The sequence below is a fragment of the Rhinoderma darwinii genome, chromosome 4 (genome assembly GCF_050947455.1).
Source record: "Rhinoderma darwinii isolate aRhiDar2 chromosome 4, aRhiDar2.hap1, whole genome shotgun sequence".
Lineage (NCBI taxonomy): Eukaryota > Metazoa > Chordata > Amphibia > Anura > Rhinodermatidae > Rhinoderma > Rhinoderma darwinii.
The window spans coordinates 222,034,693-222,054,765 of record NC_134690.1 but is presented as its reverse complement, the minus strand read 5'-3'; positions in this window follow the sequence as shown (position 1 = coordinate 222,054,765).

Sequence of the window (20,073 nt, the reverse complement as noted above, 5' to 3'; positions counted from 1 at the left end):
GCACTGAGCAAACGCACCTCGCGGGAGCGAGAGGTACCGGCGCCCGCCTTAGCAGGACCGCCGGGCTTTTTGGGACACCGGCCGTAGGTGGCCGGGGGCGAAACAGACCCGGACGGTGTGGGAGGAAGACGCGCTCGCCGTAACCGACAGTGCTCCAAAGCACTGCCGAGCGAGTGGTCCCTCCGCCGCCGGGTCGCGGGGAGCCAGATCGATCTGAGGAGTCTTGGACAAATTCCAAAGACTCAAACGGCACGGGAGCACGTGCTCCTCTCACAGCTTAACGACAGGTGGCCGAGGCCGACGGGGACTTCCAGGTGGCCGGCATGACGTGCCACTACATACCGGTCACACCATGGAAGTCCTTCTCGGGTTGGACCAGGTGCAGCTCCCGCTAGAACGTGCAGCACGTCCTCCTTCACGGTACTCTCGGTTGGACTCGCCAATGTGGCCGAGCTCCTACAACTGCTGGTCGGCCTGGGACTCCAGAAAGAATGCACCAAAGTTCTTTCGTGGAAGTCAAGGTGCACCGGACCGACCAGCCAACGAGGCCTTCCAGGAGGCCGGCATGACGTGCCACTACATACCGGTCACACCATGGAAGTCCTTCTCGGCCACAAACGGTTAGGACTTCCCGCTAGGAAGAACCGTAGGGACTTGGAACGCGGAGCAGAAATGCCCTCTCACAGGATTTCAGGTGAAGGAGATATTTGCACCCCTAAAAGTGTCACCACCTCAAATACACCGGGGTAAGGTGCCAACTTACCCGGGCTCCTGGAACTGCTGCCCGGCTGAAGCCCAAAATAAAAACCTCATAGGGTTTTTCCTCCAAAACGTCAATGAAGACAGACCTGCCAGCGAGGCCGACGGGGACTTCCAGGAGGCCGGCATGACGTGCCACTACATACCGGTCACACCATGGAAGTCCTTCTCGGGTTGGACCAGGTGCAGCTCCCGCTAGAACGTGCAGCACGTCCTCCTTCACGGTACTCTCGGTTGGACTCGCCAACGTGGCCGAGCTCCTACAACTGCTGGTCGGCCTGGGACTCCAGAAAGAATGCACCAAAGTTCTTTCGTGGAAGTCAAGGTGCACCGGACCGACCAGCCAACGAGGCCGACGGGGACTTCCAGGAGGTCGGCATGACGTGCCACTACATACCGGTCACACCATGGAAGTCCTTCTCGGCCATAAACGGTTAGGACTTCCCGCTAGGAAGAACCGTAGGGACTTGGAACGCGGAGCAGAAATGCCCTCTCACAGGATTTCAGGTGAAGGAGATATTTGCACCCCTAAAAGTGTCACCACCTCAAATACACCGGGGTAAGGTGCCAACTTACCCGGGCTCCTGGAACTGCTGCCCGGCTGAAGCCCAAAATAAAAACCTCATAGGGTTTTTCCTCCAAAACGTCAATGAAGACAGACCTGCCAGCGAGGCCGACGGGGACTTCCAGGAGGCCGGCATGACGTGCCACTACATACCGGTCACACCATGGAAGTCCTTCTCGGGTTGGACCAGGTGCAGCTCCCGCTAGAACGTGCAGCACGTCCTCCTTCACGGTACTCTCGGTTGGACTCGCCAACGTGGCCGAGCTCCTACAACTGCTGGTCGGCCTGGGACTCCAGAAAGAATGCACCAAAGTTCTTTCGTGGAAGTCAAGGTGCACCGGACCGACCAGCCAACGAGGCCGACGGGGACTTCCAGGAGACACCATGAGAGGGCCGGTGCCTATCGCTCACACCCTGGAAGTCACTCTCGGCCACGAACGGTTAGGACTTCCCGCTAGGAAGAACCGTTGGGACTTGGAACTCAAAACCTAAATGCCCTCTCACAGGATTTCAGGTGAAGGAGATATTCACACCCCTAAAAGTGTCACCACCTCAAATACACTGGGGTAAGGTGCCAAAGTACCCGGGCTCCTGGAACTGCTGCCCGGCTGAGGCCCAAAATAAAAACCTCATAGGGTTTTTCCTCCAAAACGTCAATGAAGACAGACCTGCCAGCGAGGCCGACGGGGACTTCCAGGAGGCCGGCATGGCGTGCCACTACATACCGGTCACACCATGGAAGTCATTCTCGGGTTGGACCAGGTGCAGCTCCCGCTAGAACGTGCAGCACGTCCTCCTTCACGGTACTCTCGATTGGAGTCGCCAACGTGGCAGAGCTCCTACAACTGCTGGTCGGCCTGGGACTCCAGAAAGAATGCACCAAAGTTCTTTCGTGGAAGTTCAGGTGCAGCGGACCGACCAGCCAACGAGGCCGACGGGGACTTCCAGGAGACACCATGAGAGGGCCGGTGCCTATCGCTCACACCCTGGAAGTCACTCTCGGCCACGAACGGTTAGGACTTCCCGCTAGGAAGAACCGTTGGGACTTGGAACTCAAAACCTAAATGCCCTCTCACAGGATTTCAGGTGAAGGAGATATTCACACCCCTAAAAGTGTCACCACCTCAAATACACCGGGGTAAGGTGCCAAAGTACCCGGGCTCCTGGAACTGCTGCCCGGCTGAGGCCCAAAATAAAAACCTCATAGGGTTTTTCCTCCAAAACGTCAATGAAGACAGACCTGCCAGCGAGGACGACGGGGACTTCCAGGAGGCCGGCATGACGTGCCACTACATACCGGTCACACCATGGAAGTCATTCTCGGGTTGGACCAGGTGCAGCTCCCGCTAGAACGTGCAGCACGTCCTCCTTCAAGGTACTCTCGATTGGAGTCGCCAACGTGGCCGAGCTCCTACAACTGCTGGTCGGCCTGGGACTCCAGAAAGAATGCACCAAAGTTCTTTCGTGGAAGTCAAGGTGCACCGGACCGACTAGCCAACGAGGCCGATGGGGACTTCCAGGAGGCCGGCATGACGTGCCACTACATACCGGTCACACCATGGAAGTCCTTCTCGGCCACAAACGGTTAGGACTTCCCGCTAGGAAGAACCGTAGGGACTTGGAACGCGGAGCAGAAATGCCCTCTCACAGGATTTCAGGTGAAGGAGATATTCGCACCCCTAAAAGTGTCACCACCTCAAATACACCGGGGTAAGGTGCCAACTTACCCGGGCTCCTGGAACTGCTGCCCGGCTGAAGCCCAAAATAAAAACCTCATAGGGTTTTTCCTCCAAAACGTCAATGAAGACAGACCTGCGAGCTAGGCCGATGGGGACTTCCAGGAGGCCGGCATGGCGTGCCACTACATACCGGTCACACCATGGAAGTCATTCTCGGGTTGGACCAGGTGCAGCTCCCGCTAGAACGTGCAGCACGTCCTCCTTCACGGTACTCTCGATTGGAGTCGCCAACGTGGCCGAGCTCCTACAACTGCTGGTCGGCCTGGGACTCCAGAAAGAATGCACCAAAGTTCTTTCGTGGAAGTTCAGGTGCAGCGGACCGACCAGCCAACGAGGCCGACGGGGACTTCCAGGAGGCCGGCATGACGTGCCACTACATACCGGTCACACCATGGAAGTCCTTCTCGGCCACGAAGGGTTAGGACTTCCCGCTAGGAAGAACCGTTGGGACTTGGAACGCGGAGCAGAAATGCCCTCTCACAGGTTTTCAGGTGAAGGAGATATTCGCTCCCCTAAAAGTGTCACCACCTCAAATACACCGGGGTAAGGTGCCAACTTACCCGGGCTCCTGGAACTGCTGCCCGGCTGAAGCCCAAAATAAAAACCTCATAGGGTTTTTCCTCCAAAACGTCAATGAAGACAGACCTGCGAGCTAGGCCGACGGGGACTTCCAGGAGGCCGGCATGGCGTGCCACTACATACCGGTCACACCATGGAAGTCATTCTCGGGTTGGACCAGGTGCAGCTCCCGCTGGAACGTGCAGCACGTCCTCCTTCACGGTACTCTCGATTGGAGTCGCCAACGTGGCCGAGCTCCTACAACTGCTGGTCGGCCTGGGACTCCAGAAAGAATGCACCAAAGTTCTTTCGTGGAAGTTCAGGTGCAGCGGACCGACCAGCCAACGAGGCCGACGGGGACTTCCAGGAGACACCATGAGAGGGCCGGTGCCTATCGCTCACACCCTGGAAGTCACTCTCGGCCACGAACGGTTAGGACTTCCCGCTAGGAAGAACCGTTGGGACTTGGAACTCAAAACCTAAATGCCCTCTCACAGGATTTCAGGTGAAGGAGATATTCACACCCCTAAAAGTGTCACCACCTCAAATACACCGGGGTAAGGTGCCAAAGTACCCGGGCTCCTGGAACTGCTGCCCGGCTGAGGCCCAAAATAAAAACCTCATAGGGTTTTTCCTCCAAAACGTCAATGAAGACAGACCTGCCAGCGAGGCCGACGGGGACTTCCAGGAGGCCGGCATGACGTGCCACTACATACCGGTCACACCATGGAAGTCATTCTCGGGTTGGACCAGGTGCAGCTCCCGCTAGAACGTGCAGCACGTCCTCCTTCAAGGTGTTCGGGTTGGAGTCGCCAAGGTGGCCGAGCTCCTGCAACTGCTGGTCGGCCTGGGACTCCAGAAAGAATGCATCAAAGTTCTTTCGTGGAAGTTCAGGTGCAGCGGACCGACCAGCGAGCAAGGCCGACGGGAACTTCCAGGAGGCCAGCATGACGTGCCACTACATACCGGTCACACCATGGAAGTCCTTCTCGGGTTGGACCAGGTGCAGCTCCCGCAAGAACGTGCAGCACGTCCTCCTTCATGGTACTCGGTTGGAGTCACAGAGCTGGCCGAGCTCCTGCAACTGCTGGTCGGCCTGGGACTCCAGAAAGAATGCACCAAAGTTCTTTCATGGAAGTTAAGGTGCAGCGGACCGACCAGCGAACGAGGCCGACGGGGACTTCCAGGAGGCACCGTGAGAGGGCGGGCCGGTACCTATTGCTCAAACCCAGGAAGTCACTCTCGGCCAGGAACGGTTAGGACTTCCCGCTAGGAAGAACCGTTGGGACTTGGAACTCAAAACCTAGATGCCCTCTCACAGGATTTCAGGTGAAGGAGATATTCACACCCCTAAAAGTGTCACCACCTCAAATACACCGGGGTAAGGTGCCAAAGTACCCGGGCTCATGGAACTGCTGCCCGGCTGAGGCCCAAAATAAAAACCTCATAGGGTTTTTTCTCCAAAACGTCAATGAAGACAGACCTGCGAGCGAGGCCGACGGGGACTTCCAGGAGGACGGCAGGAGGTGCCACTACCTACCGGTCACACCATGGAAGTCCTTCTCGGCTTGGAACGGGAGCAGCTCCCGTTTGTACTTCCTCGTTCACGGCTTTCGGTAGGAGTTGCCGAGGTGGCCGAGCTCCTGCAACTGCAGGTCGTCTTGGGACTTCAGAAAATACCATAAAAAAAAAAGTGTTTTTTATTATGAAGGTAAAACACACAGCGGGACCGAGCCGTGAGCCAGGCCGACGGGGACTTCCAGGAGGACGGCAGGAGGTGCCACTACCTACCGGTCACACCATGGAAGTCCTTCTCGGCTTGGAACGGGAGCAGCTCCCGTTTGTACTTCCTCGTTCACGGCTTTCGGTAGGAGTTGCCGAGGTGGCCGAGCTCCTGCAACTGCAGGTCGGCTTGGGACTTCAGAAAATACCATAAAAAAAAAAAGTGTTTTTTATTATGAAGGTAAAACACACAGCGGGACCGAGCCGTGAGCCAGGCCGACGGGGACTTCCAGGAGGACGGCAGGAGGTGCCACTACCTACCGGTCACACCATGGAAGTCCTTCTCGGCTTGTACTTCCTCGTTCACGGCTTTCGGTAGGAGTTGCCGAGGTGGCCTTGCTCGTGCAACTGCAGGTGGGCTTGGGGCTTCAGGAAATAACATAAAAAAAAAAAATAATTTTTTATTAAGAAGGTAAAAAAACACCGGACCCGACCAGCGAGCGAGGCCGACGGGGACATCCAGGGCAGCGGCGTGAGAGGGCGGCTTGGTGCCGCTATCGCCGTGGAAGCAGCATTCGGCCTAAGCAGGGAACGCCTCCCGCCCTCCTCTCGTCCTGGAAGTGTTGGACTTGGGAGGCGGAGCAAGTTCTCCCTCTCACAGTATTTCAGGCGTAGGAGATATTCACACCCCTAAAAGTGTCACCTCGCCAATTACACCGGTGGGAGGTGCCAAAATGCCCGGCCTCCTGGAACTGCTGCTTGGCTGAAGGCCAAAATAAAAACCTCATAGGGTTTTTTCTCCAAAACGTGAATGAAGACAGACACGCGAGCGAGGCCGAGGGGGAGTTCCAGGAGGTCGGCATGAGGTGGCCGCGCCTACCGCTTGAGCCCTGGAAGTCCGCCGCGGGCCGGAAGTGCTTGTCGGGCGGGTGAACTACGGGACTCGCCGCGGCCGATGCCCAACTCCCACAAGGAAGCTGCCGGCATCCACAAGCTCCCACGGGGCCCCTCTATCCCCCCACGGGTGCAGAAGGCAGGCACACCGCCGCTAATAGGCGGAGCTGGCTCCCGGCCGCTGTCATGCATCACTCGCGGACCGGAAGTGCTTGGCAGCCGGGTGGACACGGCGGGACTCGCCGCGGGCGCTGTGGAGCTCCTACAGGGCTGCCCCCGGGCTGGCACAGCTTCCCCAAGGCTCCTCTATCCCCCCACGGGTGCAATAGGCAGGCACACGCCGCACACGCCGCTCGTACACGGAGATGGCTCCCGGCCGCTTTCGGTAGGAGTCACCGAGGTGGCCTTGCTCGTGCAACTGCAGGTGGGCTTGAGGCTTCCGAAAGTACCATAAAAAAAAAAAGATTTTTTTATTAAGAAGGTAAAAAAAAAAACAGCGGGACCGACCCGCGAGCTAAGCCGACGGGGACTTCCAGGAGGTCGGCATGAGGTGGCCGCTCATACCGCTCTTGCCCTGGAAGTCCGCCGAGGACCGCGGGCGCTGTGGAGCTCCCACAAGGAAGCTGCCGGCATGCAGCAGCTCCCACGGGGCCCCTCTATCCCCCCACGGGTGCAGAAGGCAGGCACACCGCCGCTAATAGGCGGAGCTGGCTCCCGGCCGCTGTCATGCATCACTCGCGGACCGGAAGTGCTTGGCAGCCGGGTGGACACGGCGGGACTCGCCGCGGGCGCTGTGGAGCTCCTACAGGGCTGCCCCCGGGCTGGCACAGCTTCCACAAGGCTCCTCTATCCCCCCACGGGTGCAATAGGCAGGCACACGCCGCACACGCCGCTCGTACACGGAGATGGCTCCCGGCCGCTTTCGGTAGGAGTCACCGAGGTGGCCTTGCTCGTGCAACTGCAGGTGGGCTTGAGGCTTCCGAAAGTACCATAAAAAAAAAAAGATTTTTTTATTAAGAAGGTAAAAAAAAAAACAGCGGGACCGACCCGCGAGCTAAGCCGACGGGGACTTCCAGGAGGTCGGCATGAGGTGGCCGCTCATACCGCTCTTGCCCTGGAAGTCCGCCGAGGACCGCGGGCGCTGTGGAGCTCCCACAAGGAAGCTGCCGGCATGCAGCAGCTCCCACGGGGCCCCTCTATCCCCCCACGGGTGCAGAAGGCAGGCACACCGCCGCTAATAGGCGGAGCTGGCTCCCGGCCGCTGTCATGCATCACTCGCGGACCGGAAGTGCTTGGCAGCCGGGTGGACACGGCGGGACTCGCCGCGGGCGCTGTGGAGCTCCTACAGGGCTGCCCCCGGGCTGGCACAGCTTCCACAAGGCTCCTCTATCCCCCCAGGTGTGCAATAGGCAGGCACACGCCGCACACGCCGCTCGTACACGGAGATGGCTCCCGGCCGCTTTCGGTAGGAGTCACCGAGGTGGCCTTGCTCGTGCAACTGCAGGTGGGCTTGAGGCTTCCGAAAGTACCATAAAAAAAAAAAGATTTTTTTATTAAGAAGGTAAAAAAAAAAACAGCGGGACCGACCCGCGAGCTAAGCCGACGGGGACTTCCAGGAGGTCGGCATGAGGTGGCCGCTCATACCGCTCTTGCCCTGGAAGTCCGCCGAGGACCGCGGGCGCTGTGGAGCTCCCACAAGGAAGCTGCCGGCATGCAGCAGCTCCCACGGGGCCCCTCTATCCCCCCACGGGTGCAGAAGGCAGGCACACCGCCGCTAATAGGCGGAGCTGGCTCCCGGCCGCTGTCATGCATCACTCGCGGACCGGAAGTGCTTGGCAGCCGGGTGGACACGGCGGGACTCGCCGCGGGCGCTGTGGAGCTCCTACAGGGCTGCCCCCGGGCTGGCACAGCTTCCCCAAGGCTCCTCTATCCCCCCACGGGTGCAATAGGCAGGCACACACCGCTCATACACGGAGCTGGCTCCCGGCCGCTTTCGGAAGGAGTCGCCGACGTGGCCTTGCTCGTGCAACTCCAGGTGGGCTTGGGGCTTCCGAAAATGCCATAAAAAAAAAAAGATTTTTTTTATTAAGAAGGTAGAAAAATCAGCGGGACCGACCCGCGAGCGAGGCCGACGGGGACTTCCAGGAGGTCGGCATGAGGTGGCCGCGTCTACCGCTCGAAACCTGGAAGTCTGCAACGGGCGCTGCGGAGCTAGTACACGGCTGTCCCCGGTCTTGCACAGCTTCCCCATGGCTCCTCTATCCCCCCCATGGGTGCAATATAATTTTTAAAAAAAAAACAATTTTAGTCATTATTAACCTAGTTCGGTCCCCACCGTTACAGTCGGATGTCAGCTGTAAGATACAGCTGAGATCCGGTGATGATGGCACCGACTCAGCTTCTGAGCCGGTGCCAAACATTGTACGGCATTTTGCGGGAAGTCAATGCTTTCCAGGACGTACATATACGTCCAATGGCGGGAAGGGGTTAATAATGACTAAAATTGTTTTTTTTTTAAAAAATTATATTGCACCCATGGGGGGGATAGAGGAGCCATGGGGAAGCTGTGCAAGACCGGGGACAGCCGTGTACTAGCTCCGCAGCGCCCGTTGCAGACTTCCAGGTTTCGAGCGGTAGACGCGGCCACCTCATGCCGACCTCCTGGAAGTCCCCGTCGGCCTCGCTCGCGGGTCGGTCCCGCTGATTTTTCTACCTTCTTAATAAAAAAAATCTTTTTTTTTTTATGGTACTTTCGGAAGCCTCAAGCCCACCTGCAGTTGCACGAGCAAGGCCACCTCGGTGACTCCTACCGAAAGCGGCCGGGAGCCATCTCCGTGTACGAGCGGCGTGTGCGGCGTGTGCCTGCCTATTGCACCCGTGGGGGGATAGAGGAGCCTTGGGGAAGCTGTGCCAGCCCGGGGGCAGCCCTGTAGGAGCTCCACAGCGCCCGCGGCGAGTCCCGCCGTGTCCACCCGGCTGCCAAGCACTTCCGGTCCGCGAGTGATGCATGACAGCGGCCGGGAGCCAGCTCCGCCTATTAGCGGCGGTGTGCCTGCCTTCTGCACCCGTGGGGGGATAGAGGGGCCCCGTGGGAGCTGCTGCATGCCGGCAGCTTCCTTGTGGGAGCTCCACAGCGCCCGCGGTCCTCGGCGGACTTCCAGGGCAAGAGCGGTATGAGCGGCCACCTCATGCCGACCTCCTGGAAGTCCCCGTCGGCTTAGCTCGCGGGTCGGTCCCGCTGTTTTTTTTTTTACCTTCTTAATAAAAAAATCTTTTTTTTTTTATGGTACTTTCGGAAGCCTCAAGCCCACCTGCAGTTGCACGAGCAAGGCCACCTCGGTGACTCCTACCGAAAGCGGCCGGGAGCCATCTCCGTGTACGAGCGGCGTGTGCGGCGTGTGCCTGCCTATTGCACCCGTGGGGGGATAGAGGAGCCTTGTGGAAGCTGTGCCAGCCCGGGGGCAGCCCTGTAGGAGCTCCACAGCGCCCGCGGCGAGTCCCGCCGTGTCCACCCGGCTGCCAAGCACTTCCGGTCCGCGAGTGATGCATGACAGCGGCCGGGAGCCAGCTCCGCCTATTAGCGGCGGTGTGCCTGCCTTCTGCACCCGTGGGGGGATAGAGGGGCCCCGTGGGAGCTGCTGCATGCCGGCAGCTTCCTTGTGGGAGCTCCACAGCGCCCGCGGTCCTCGGCGGACTTCCAGGGCAAGAGCGGTATGAGCGGCCACCTCATGCCGACCTCCTGGAAGTCCCCGTCGGCTTAGCTCGCGGGTCGGTCCCGCTGTTTTTTTTTTTACCTTCTTAACCCCTTCCCGCTCCTTGACGTACTATTACGTCATGGCAGCTGTATCGTTCGCGCTCCATGCCGTAATAGTACGTCTCGGGAGTAACGGCCGTTTCGGCCGTCCTCCCGACACATACAGGAGCTGTGACGCTGCTGTCTTGTTCAGCAGCTGTCACAGCTCCTACAGCGGGGACCGATCGCTGTGTCCCCGCTGATTAACCCCTTAAAAGCCGCGTTCTATAGAGATCGCGGCTTTTTAGGGGTTAAGCTGCCATTGCCGGCCTGCTACGCGATAGCGGCCGGCGATGGTGACTATGGCAACCGGACACCAAACAATGGCGTCCGGCGATGCCATAGACGGAAGCCTAGTGGGTCCTGACAACGTCAGGACCCACTATGCTTGCTGTCAGTGAGTAGCTGACAGTTCTAATACACTGCACTACGCATGTAGTGCAGTGTATTAGAATAGCGATCAGGGCCTCCTGCCCTCATGTCCCCTAGTGGGACAAAGTAATAAAGTTAAAAAAAAGTTAAAAAAAGTTGTGTAAAAATAAGAAAATAAAAGATTTAAAAGTATTAAAAGTAAAAATCCCCCTTTTTCCCTTATCAGTCCTTTATTATTAATAAAAATATATAAAAAAACAAATAAACTATACATAATTGGTATCGCCGCGTCCGTAACGGCCTGAACTACAAAATTATTTCATTATTTATCCCGCACGGTGAACGCCGTAAAAAAAATAAATAATAAACCGAACCACAATCACAATTCTTTGGTCACTTCACCTCCCAAAAAATGGAATAAAAAGAGATCAAAAAGTCGCATGTACCTAAAAATGGTACTGATCGAAACTACAGTTCGTTACGCAAAAAATAAGTCCTCGCACGGCTTTATTGATTGAAAAATAAAAACTTTATGGCTCTTAGAATAAGGTAACACAAAAAGTGAATGATTGTTTACAAAACTTATTTTATTGTGCAAACGCCATAAGACATAAAAAAAAACTATAAACATCTGGTATCGCCGTAATCGTATCGCCACGCAGAATAAAGTGAATATATCATTTATAGCGCACGGTGAACGCTGTAAAAAAAAACGAAAAAAAAAACAATCGTACAATTGCTGTTTTTTAGTCACCACGCCACCTAAAAATAGAATAAAAACTGATCAAAAAGCCGCATGCACCCCAAGAAAACTACAATGGATTCCTCAAGGGGTCTAGTTTCCAAATTGGGGTCACTTTTGGGGGGTTCCCAATGTTTTGGCACCACAAGACCTCTTCAAACCGGACATGGTGCCTAATAAAAAAGATGCTTCAAAATCCACTAGGTGCTCCTTTGCTTCGGAGGCCGATGCTTCAGTCCATTACCGCACGAGGGCCACATGTGGGATATTTCTCAAAACTGCAGAATCTGGGTAATACGTATTAAGTTGCGTTTCTCTGATAAATCCTTTTGTGTTATAAAAAAAATGGTATAAAGAGGATTTTCTGACAAAAAAAATAATGTAAATTTCACCTCTACTTTGCTCTAAATTTTTGTGAAACACCTAAAGGGTTCATAAACTTTCTAAATGCTGTTGTGAATACTTTGAGGGGTCTAGTTTCTAAAATGGGGTGTTTGATAGGGGTTTCTAATATATGGGCCCCTCAAAGCAACTTCAGAACTGAACTGGAACCTAAAAAAATAAATAAATGAGGCAATACTTCGCTTCTTACATTATACTGATAATGAGCCGTGCCCACCCCGAGATGACCCCAGTTTTGACCGTTTGTATAAACGGAGACCCCTATTAGACCGTTCCAGTGCCCGGTTTTCCCAAGCATACACCCCTGAGAAGTGTATTTCTATTGATGAGTCCCTGGTACATTTTAAAGGGAGGGTTCAATTCCGCGAGTACCTGCCGGGTAAGAGGGCAAGGTATGGCGTGAAGATGTATAAGCTGTGAGAGTGCATCAGGGTATACCTACAGGTTTAGGATATATGAAGGAAAGGCCACCCCCAAACCAGACTGCATCCTGGACTACAATAGGTACATGGGAGGGATGGACTTGTAAGATCAAGCCCTGAAGCCCTACAGCGCCATGCGGTGTGGTATAAGAAGCTGGCCGGGCACATCATACAGATGGCATTGTACAATGCATACATGCTACGTCGATGTGCAGGCCAGACGGGAACTTTCCTGGAATTTCAAGAGGTGATTATCAAGAACCTAATCTTTAGGGACCAAGAAGGGGGGGGGCACCCAGTACTTCTGGAAGCGAGCCCACACGCATCGTACCAGGGCAACACTTTCCAGGAGAAGTTCCCCAAACTGGCAAGAAGGGAAAAAGTCAAAAGAGGTGCAAAGTCTGCTATAAGAGGGGGTAAGGGAGGACACAATATATCAATGTGACACGTGTCCCGAATAACCAGAGCTCTGTATGAAAGTGTTTTAAAATTTATCATACATCCCTTGGTTTATAATTTACCCCAATTTTACTTACCCTGATGCACTCCACACAGCTTATCCCCCCTCGTCTTTCCCCTCTGATCCCTGCTGTGTGTCCAGGCAGCTGATAACAGCCACATGTAGGGTATTGCCATACCCGGGAGAACCCACATTACAGTTTATGGGGTGTAGGTCTCCGGTCAAAATGGCCACTACACCTCTAGATGAATGCCTTAAGGGTGTAGTTTTTAAAACGGGGTCACTTCTTGGGGGTTTCAACTGTTCTGGTACCTCAGGGGCTTCTGCATACATGACTTCGCACTAGAAAATCCCCAGTAGGCCAAATGGTGGTCCTTTCCTTCTGAGCCCTCCCATGGGCCCAAATGGCAGTTTATCACAACAAATGGGGTATTGCGGCCCTCAGAACAAATTGCGCAACAGAATGGGGTATTTTGTTTCTTGTGAAAATAAGAAATTTTCAGCCAAAACTACATATTATTTGAAAAAAATAATTTTGTTTTCATTCCCAGCCCAATTCAAATAAGTTCTGTGAAAAAACTATGGGGTCAAAATGGTCACAACACCCATAAATGAATTCCTTGAGGGGTGTAGTTTCCAAAATGGGGTCATTTGTGGTTGGTTTCTATTGCTTTGATACCTCTGGGGCTCTGCAAATGCGACATGGCACCCGAAAACCAATCCAGCAAAATCTGGACTCCAAAGAACACACAGCGCTCCTTTCCTTCTGAGCCCTCCCATGGGCCCAAACGGCAGTTTATCACCACAAATGGGGTATTGCCGCACTCAGGACAAATTGGGCAACAGAATGGAGTATTTTATTTCTTGTGAAAATAAGAATTTTTGAGCTAAAATGACATATTATTGGAAAAAATATATATTTTTTTAATTCCCAGCCCAATTCAAATTAGTTCTGTGAAGAAACTATGGAGTCTAAATGGTCACATTACCCATAAATGAATTCCTTGAGGGGTGTAGTTTCCAAAATGGGGTCACTTCTGGTGGGTTTCCATTGCTTTGATACCTCTGGGGCTCTGCAAATGCGACATGGCACCCGAAAACCAAACCAGCAAAATCTGTACTCCAAAGAACACACAGCGCTCCTTCCCTTCTGAGGCCTCCCATGGGCCCAAACGGCAGTTTATTGCCACAAATAGGGTATTGATGCACTCAGGAGAAATTGGGCAACAAAATTGAGTATTTTGTTCCCTGTGAAAATAAGAAATTTTGGTAAAAAATTACATCTTATTGAAAAAAATTTCATTTTTTTAATGTCACAGCCCAATTGAAATAGGTGCTGTGAAAAAACTGTGTGGTCAAAATGCTAACAACAACCATAAATGAATTCCTTGAGGGGTGTAGTTTCCAAAATGGGGTCACTTTTGGTGGGTTTCCATTGCTTTGATACCTCTGAGGCTCTGCAAATGCGACATGGCACCCGAAAACCAATCCAACAAAATCTGGACTCCAACAAACATATAGCGCTCCTTTCCTTCTGAGCCCTCCCATGGGCCCAAACGGCAGTTTATCACCACAAATGGGGTATTGCCACACTAAGGACAAATTGGGCAACAAAATGGGGTATTTTGTTCCTTGTGAAAATAAGAAATTTTGATCACAAATGACATTTTATTTGAAAAAATGACATTTTTTTCATTTCAGAGCCCAATTCAAATACGTGCTGTGAAAAAACTGTGCGGTCAAAATGGTAACAACAACCCTAAATGAATTCCTTGAGGGGTGTAGTTTCCAAAATGGGGTCACTATTGGGGGATTCCTACTGTTTTGACACCTCAACACCTCTTCAAACCTGGCATGCTGCCTAAAATATATTCTAATAAAAAAGGGGCCTCAAAATGCACTAGGTGCTTCTTTGCTTCTAGGGCTTGTGTTTTAGTCCACGAGCGCAGTAGGGCCACATGTGGGACATTTCTAAAAACTGCAGAATCTGGAGAATACATATTTAGTAGTGTTTCTCTGGTAAAACCTTCTGTGTTACAGAAAAAAAAATGAATAAAATTGAAATTCAGCAAGAAAAATGAAATTTGCAAATTTCACCTCCACTTTGCTTTAATTCCTGTGAAATGCCTGAAGGGTTAAAAAACTTTCTAACTGCTGTTTTGAATACTTTGAGGGGTCTAGTTTTTAAAATGGGGTGTTTTATCAGGGTTTCTAATACATAGGCCCCACAAAGCCACTTCAGAACTCAAGAGGTACCTTAAAAAAAAGGCTTTTGAAATTTTCTTAAAAATATGAGAAATTGCTGTTTATGTTCTAAGCCTTGTAACGTCCAAGAAAAATAAAAGAATGTTCAAAAAACGATGCCAATCTAAAGTAGACATATGGGAAATGTGAACTAGTAACTATTTTGGGTGGTATAACCGTCTGTTTTACAAGCAGATGCATTTAAATTCAGAAAAATGCAATTTTTTCAAAATTTTCTCTACATTTTGCAATTTTTCACCAATAAACACTGAATATATCGACCAAATTTTACCACGAACATGAAGCCCAATGTGTCACGAGAAAACAATCTCAGAATCGCTTGGGTAGGTTTAAGCATTCCGACGTTATTACCACATAAAGTGAAATATGTCAGATTTGAAAAATGGGCTCTGAGCCTTAAGGCCAAAACTAGGCTGCGTCCTTAAGGGGTTAATAAAAAAATCTCAAGCCCACCTGCAGTTGCACGAGCAAGGCCACCTCGGTGACTCCTACCGAAAGCGGCCGGGAGCCATCTCCGTGTACGAGCGGCGTGTGCGGCGTGTGCCTGCCTATTGCACCCGTGGGGGGATAGAGGAGCCTTGGGGAAGCCGTGCCAGCCCGGGGGCAGCCCTGTAGGAGCTCCACAGCGCCCGCGGCGAGTCCCGCCGTGTCCACCCGGCTGCCAAGCACTTCCGGTCCGCGAGTGATGCATGACAGCGGCCGGGAGCCAGCTCCGCCTATTAGCGGCGGTGTGCCTGCCTTCTGCACCCGTGGGGGGATAGAGGGGCCCCGTGGGAGCTGCTGCATGCCGGCAGCTTCCTTGTGGGAGCTCCACAGCGCCCGCGGTCCTCGGCGGACTTCCAGGGCAAGAGCGGTATGAGCGGCCACCTCATGCCGACCTCCTGGAAGTCCCCGTCGGCTTAGCTCGCGGGTCGGTCCCGCTGTTTTTTTTTTTACCTTCTTAATAAAAAAATCTTTTTTTTTTTATGGTACTTTCGGAAGCCTCAAGCCCACCTGCAGTTGCACGAGCAAGGCCACCTCGGTGACTCCTACCGAAAGCGGCCGGGAGCCATCTCCGTGTACGAGCGGCGTGTGCGGCGTGTGCCTGCCTATTGCACCCGTGGGGGGATAGAGGAGCCTTGGGGAAGCTGTGCCAGCCCGGGGGCAGCCCTGTAGGAGCTCCACAGCGCCCGCGGCGAGTCCCGCCGTGTCCACCCGGCTGCCAAGCACTTCCGGTCCGCGAGTGATGCATGACAGCGGCCGGGAGCCAGCTCCGCCTATTAGCGGCGGTGTGCCTGCCTTCTGCACCCGTGGGGGGATAGAGGGGCCCCGTGGGAGCTTGTGGATGCCGGCAGCTTCCTTGTGGGAGCTGGGCATCGGCCGCGGCGAGTCCCGTAGTTCACCCGCCCGACAAGCACTTCCGGCCCGCGGCGGACTTCCAGGGCTCAAGCGGTAGGCGCGGCCACCTCATGCCGACCTCCTGGAACTCCCCCTCGGCCTCGCTCGCGTGTCTGTCTTCATTCACGTTTTGGAGAAAAAACCCTATGAGGTTTTTATTTTGGCCTTCAGCCAAGCAGCAGTTCCAGGAGGCCGGGCATTTTGGCACCTCCCACCGGTGTAATTGGCGAGGTGACACTTTTAGGGGTGTGAATATCTCCTACGCCTGAAATACTGTGAGAGGGAGAACTTGCTCCGCCTCCCAAGTCCAACACTTCCAGGACGAGAGGAGGGCGGGAGGCGTTCCCTGCTTAGGCCGAATGCTGCTTCCACGGCGATAGCGGCACCAAGCCGCCCTCTCACGCCGCTGCCCTGGATGTCCCCGTCGGCCTCGCTCGCTGGTCGGGTCCGGTGTTTTTTTACCTTCTTAATAAAAAATTATTTTTTTTTTTTATGTTATTTCCTGAAGCCCCAAGCCCACCTGCAGTTGCACGAGCAAGGCCACCTCGGCAACTCCTACCGAAAGCCGTGAACGAGGAAGTACAAGCCGAGAAGGACTTCCATGGTGTGACCGGTAGGTAGTGGCACCTCCTGCCGTCCTCCTGGAAGTCCCCGTCGGCCTGGCTCACGGCTCGGTCCCGCTGTGTGTTTTACCTTCATAATAAAAAACACTTTTTTTTTTTATGGTATTTTCTGAAGTCCCAAGCCGACCTGCAGTTGCAGGAGCTCGGCCACCTCGGCAACTCCTACCGAAAGCCGTGAACGAGGAAGTACAAACGGGAGCTGCTCCCGTTCCAAGCCGAGAAGGACTTCCATGGTGTGACCGGTAGGTAGTGGCACCTCCTGCCGTCCTCCTGGAAGTCCCCGTCGGCCTGGCTCACGGCTCGGTCCCGCTGTGTGTTTTACCTTCATAATAAAAAACACTTTTTTTTTTTATGGTATTTTCTGAAGTCCCAAGACGACCTGCAGTTGCAGGAGCTCGGCCACCTCGGCAACTCCTACCGAAAGCCGTGAACGAGGAAGTACAAACGGGAGCTGCTCCCGTTCCAAGCCGAGAAGGACTTCCATGGTGTGACCGGTAGGTAGTGGCACCTCCTGCCGTCCTCCTGGAAGTCCCCGTCGGCCTCGCTCGCAGGTCTGTCTTCATTGACGTTTTGGAGAAAAAACCCTATGAGGTTTTTATTTTGGGCCTCAGCCGGGCAGCAGTTCCATGAGCCCGGGTACTTTGGCACCTTACCCCGGTGTATTTGAGGTGGTGACACTTTTAGGGGTGTGAATATCTCCTTCACCTGAAATCCTGTGAGAGGGCATCTAGGTTTTGAGTTCCAAGTCCCAACGGTTCTTCCTAGCGGGAAGTCCTAACCGTTCCTGGCCGAGAGTGACTTCCAGGGTTTGAGCAATAGGTACCGGCCCGCCCTCTCACGGTGCCTCCTGGAAGTCCCCGTCGGCCTCGTTCGCTGGTCGGTCCGCTGCACCTTAACTTCCATGAAAGAACTTTGGTGCATTCTTTCTGGAGTCCCAGGCCGACCAGCAGTTGCAGGAGCTCGGCCAGCTCTGTGACTCCAACCGAGTACCATGAAGGAGGACGTGCTGCACGTTCTTGCGGGAGCTGCACCTGGTCCAACCCGAGAAGGACTTCCATGGTGTGACCGGTATGTAGTGGCACGTCATGCTGGCCTCCTGGAAGTTCCCGTCGGCCTTGCTCGCTGGTCGGTCCGCTGCACCTGAACTTCCACGAAAGAACTTTGATGCATTCTTTCTGGAGTCCCAGGCCGACCAGCAGTTGCAGGAGCTCGGCCACCTTGGCGACTCCAACCCGAACACCTTGAAGGAGGACGTGCTGCACGTTCTAGCGGGAGCTGCACCTGGTCCAACCCGAGAATGACTTCCATGGTGTGACCGGTATGTAGTGGCACGTCATGCCGGCCTCCTGGAAGTCCCCGTCGGCCTCGCTGGCAGGTCTGTCTTCATTGACGTTTTGGAGGAAAAACCCTATGAGGTTTTTATTTTGGGCCTCAGCCGGGCAGCAGTTCCAGGAGCCCGGGTACTTTGGCACCTTACCCCGGTGTATTTGAGGTGGTGACACTTTTAGGGGTGTGAATATCTCCTTCACCTGAAATCCTGTGAGAGGGCATTTAGGTTTTGAGTTCCAAGTCCCAACGGTTCTTCCTAGCGGGAAGTCCTAACCGTTCGTGGCCGAGAGTGACTTCCAGGGTGTGAGCGATAGGCACCGGCCCTCTCATGGTGTCTCCTGGAAGTCCCCGTCGGCCTCGTTGGCTGGTCGGTCCGCTGCACCTGAACTTCCACGAAAGAACTTTGGTGCATTCTTTCTGGAGTCCCAGGCCGACCAGCAGTTGTAGGAGCTCGGCCACGTTGGCGACTCCAATCGAGAGTACCGTGAAGGAGGACGTGCTGCACGTTCCAGCGGGAGCTGCACCTGGTCCAACCCGAGAATGACTTCCATGGTGTGACCGGTATGTAGTGGCACGCCATGCCGGCCTCCTGGAAGTCCCCGTCGGCCTAGCTCGCAGGTCTGTCTTCATTGACGTTTTGGAGGAAAAACCCTATGAGGTTTTTATTTTGGGCTTCAGCCGGGCAGCAGTTCCAGGAGCCCGGGTAAGTTGGCACCTTACCCCGGTGTATTTGAGGTGGTGACACTTTTAGGGGAGCGAATATCTCCTTCACCTGAAAACCTGTGAGAGGGCATTTCTGCTCCGCGTTCCAAGTCCCAACGGTTCTTCCTAGCGGGAAGTCCTAACCCTTCGTGGCCGAGAAGGACTTCCATGGTGTGACCGGTATGTAGTGGCACGTCATGCCGGCCTCCTGGAAGTCCCCGTCGGCCTCGTTGGCTGGTCGGTCCGCTGCACCTGAACTTCCACGAAAGAACTTTGGTGCATTCTTTCTGGAGTCCCAGGCCGACCAGCAGTTGTAGGAGCTCGGCCACGTTGGCGACTCCAATCGAGAGTACCGTGAAGGAGGACGTGCTGCACGTTCTAGCGGGAGCTGCACCTGGTCCAACCCGAGAATGACTTCCATGGTGTGACCGGTATGTAGTGGCACGCCATGCCGGCCTCCTGGAAGTCCCCATCGGCCTAGCTCGCAGGTCTGTCTTCATTGACGTTTTGGAGGAAAAACCCTATGAGGTTTTTATTTTGGGCTTCAGCCGGGCAGCAGTTCCAGGAGCCCGGGTAAGTTGGCACCTTACCCCGGTGTATTTGAGGTGGTGACACTTTTAGGGGTGCGAATATCTCCTTCACCTGAAATCCTGTGAGAGGGCATTTCTGCTCCGCGTTCCAAGTCCCTACGGTTCTTCCTAGCGGGAAGTCCTAACCGTTTGTGGCCGAGAAGGACTTCCATGGTGTGACCGGTATGTAGTGGCACGTCATGCCGGCCTCCTGGAAGTCCCCATCGGCCTCGTTGGCTAGTCGGTCCGGTGCACCTTGACTTCCACGAAAGAACTTTGGTGCATTCTTTCTGGAGTCCCAGGCCGACCAGCAGTTGTAGGAGCTCGGCCACGTTGGCGACTCCAATCGAGAGTACCTTGAAGGAGGACGTGCTGCACGTTCTAGCGGGAGCTGCACCTGGTCCAACCCGAGAATGACTTCCATGGTGTGACCGGTATGTAGTGGCACGTCATGCCGGCCTCCTGGAAGTCCCCGTCGTCCTCGCTGGCAGGTCTGTCTTCATTGACGTTTTGGAGGAAAAACCCTATGAGGTTTTTATTTTGGGCCTCAGCCGGGCAGCAGTTCCAGGAGCCCGGGTACTTTGGCACCTTACCCCGGTGTATTTGAGGTGGTGACACTTTTAGGGGTGTGAATATCTCCTTCACCTGAAATCCTGTGAGAGGGCATTTAGGTTTTGAGTTCCAAGTCCCAACGGTTCTTCCTAGCGGGAAGTCCTAACCGTTCGTGGCCGAGAGTGACTTCCAGGGTGTGAGCGATAGGCACCGGCCCTCTCATGGTGT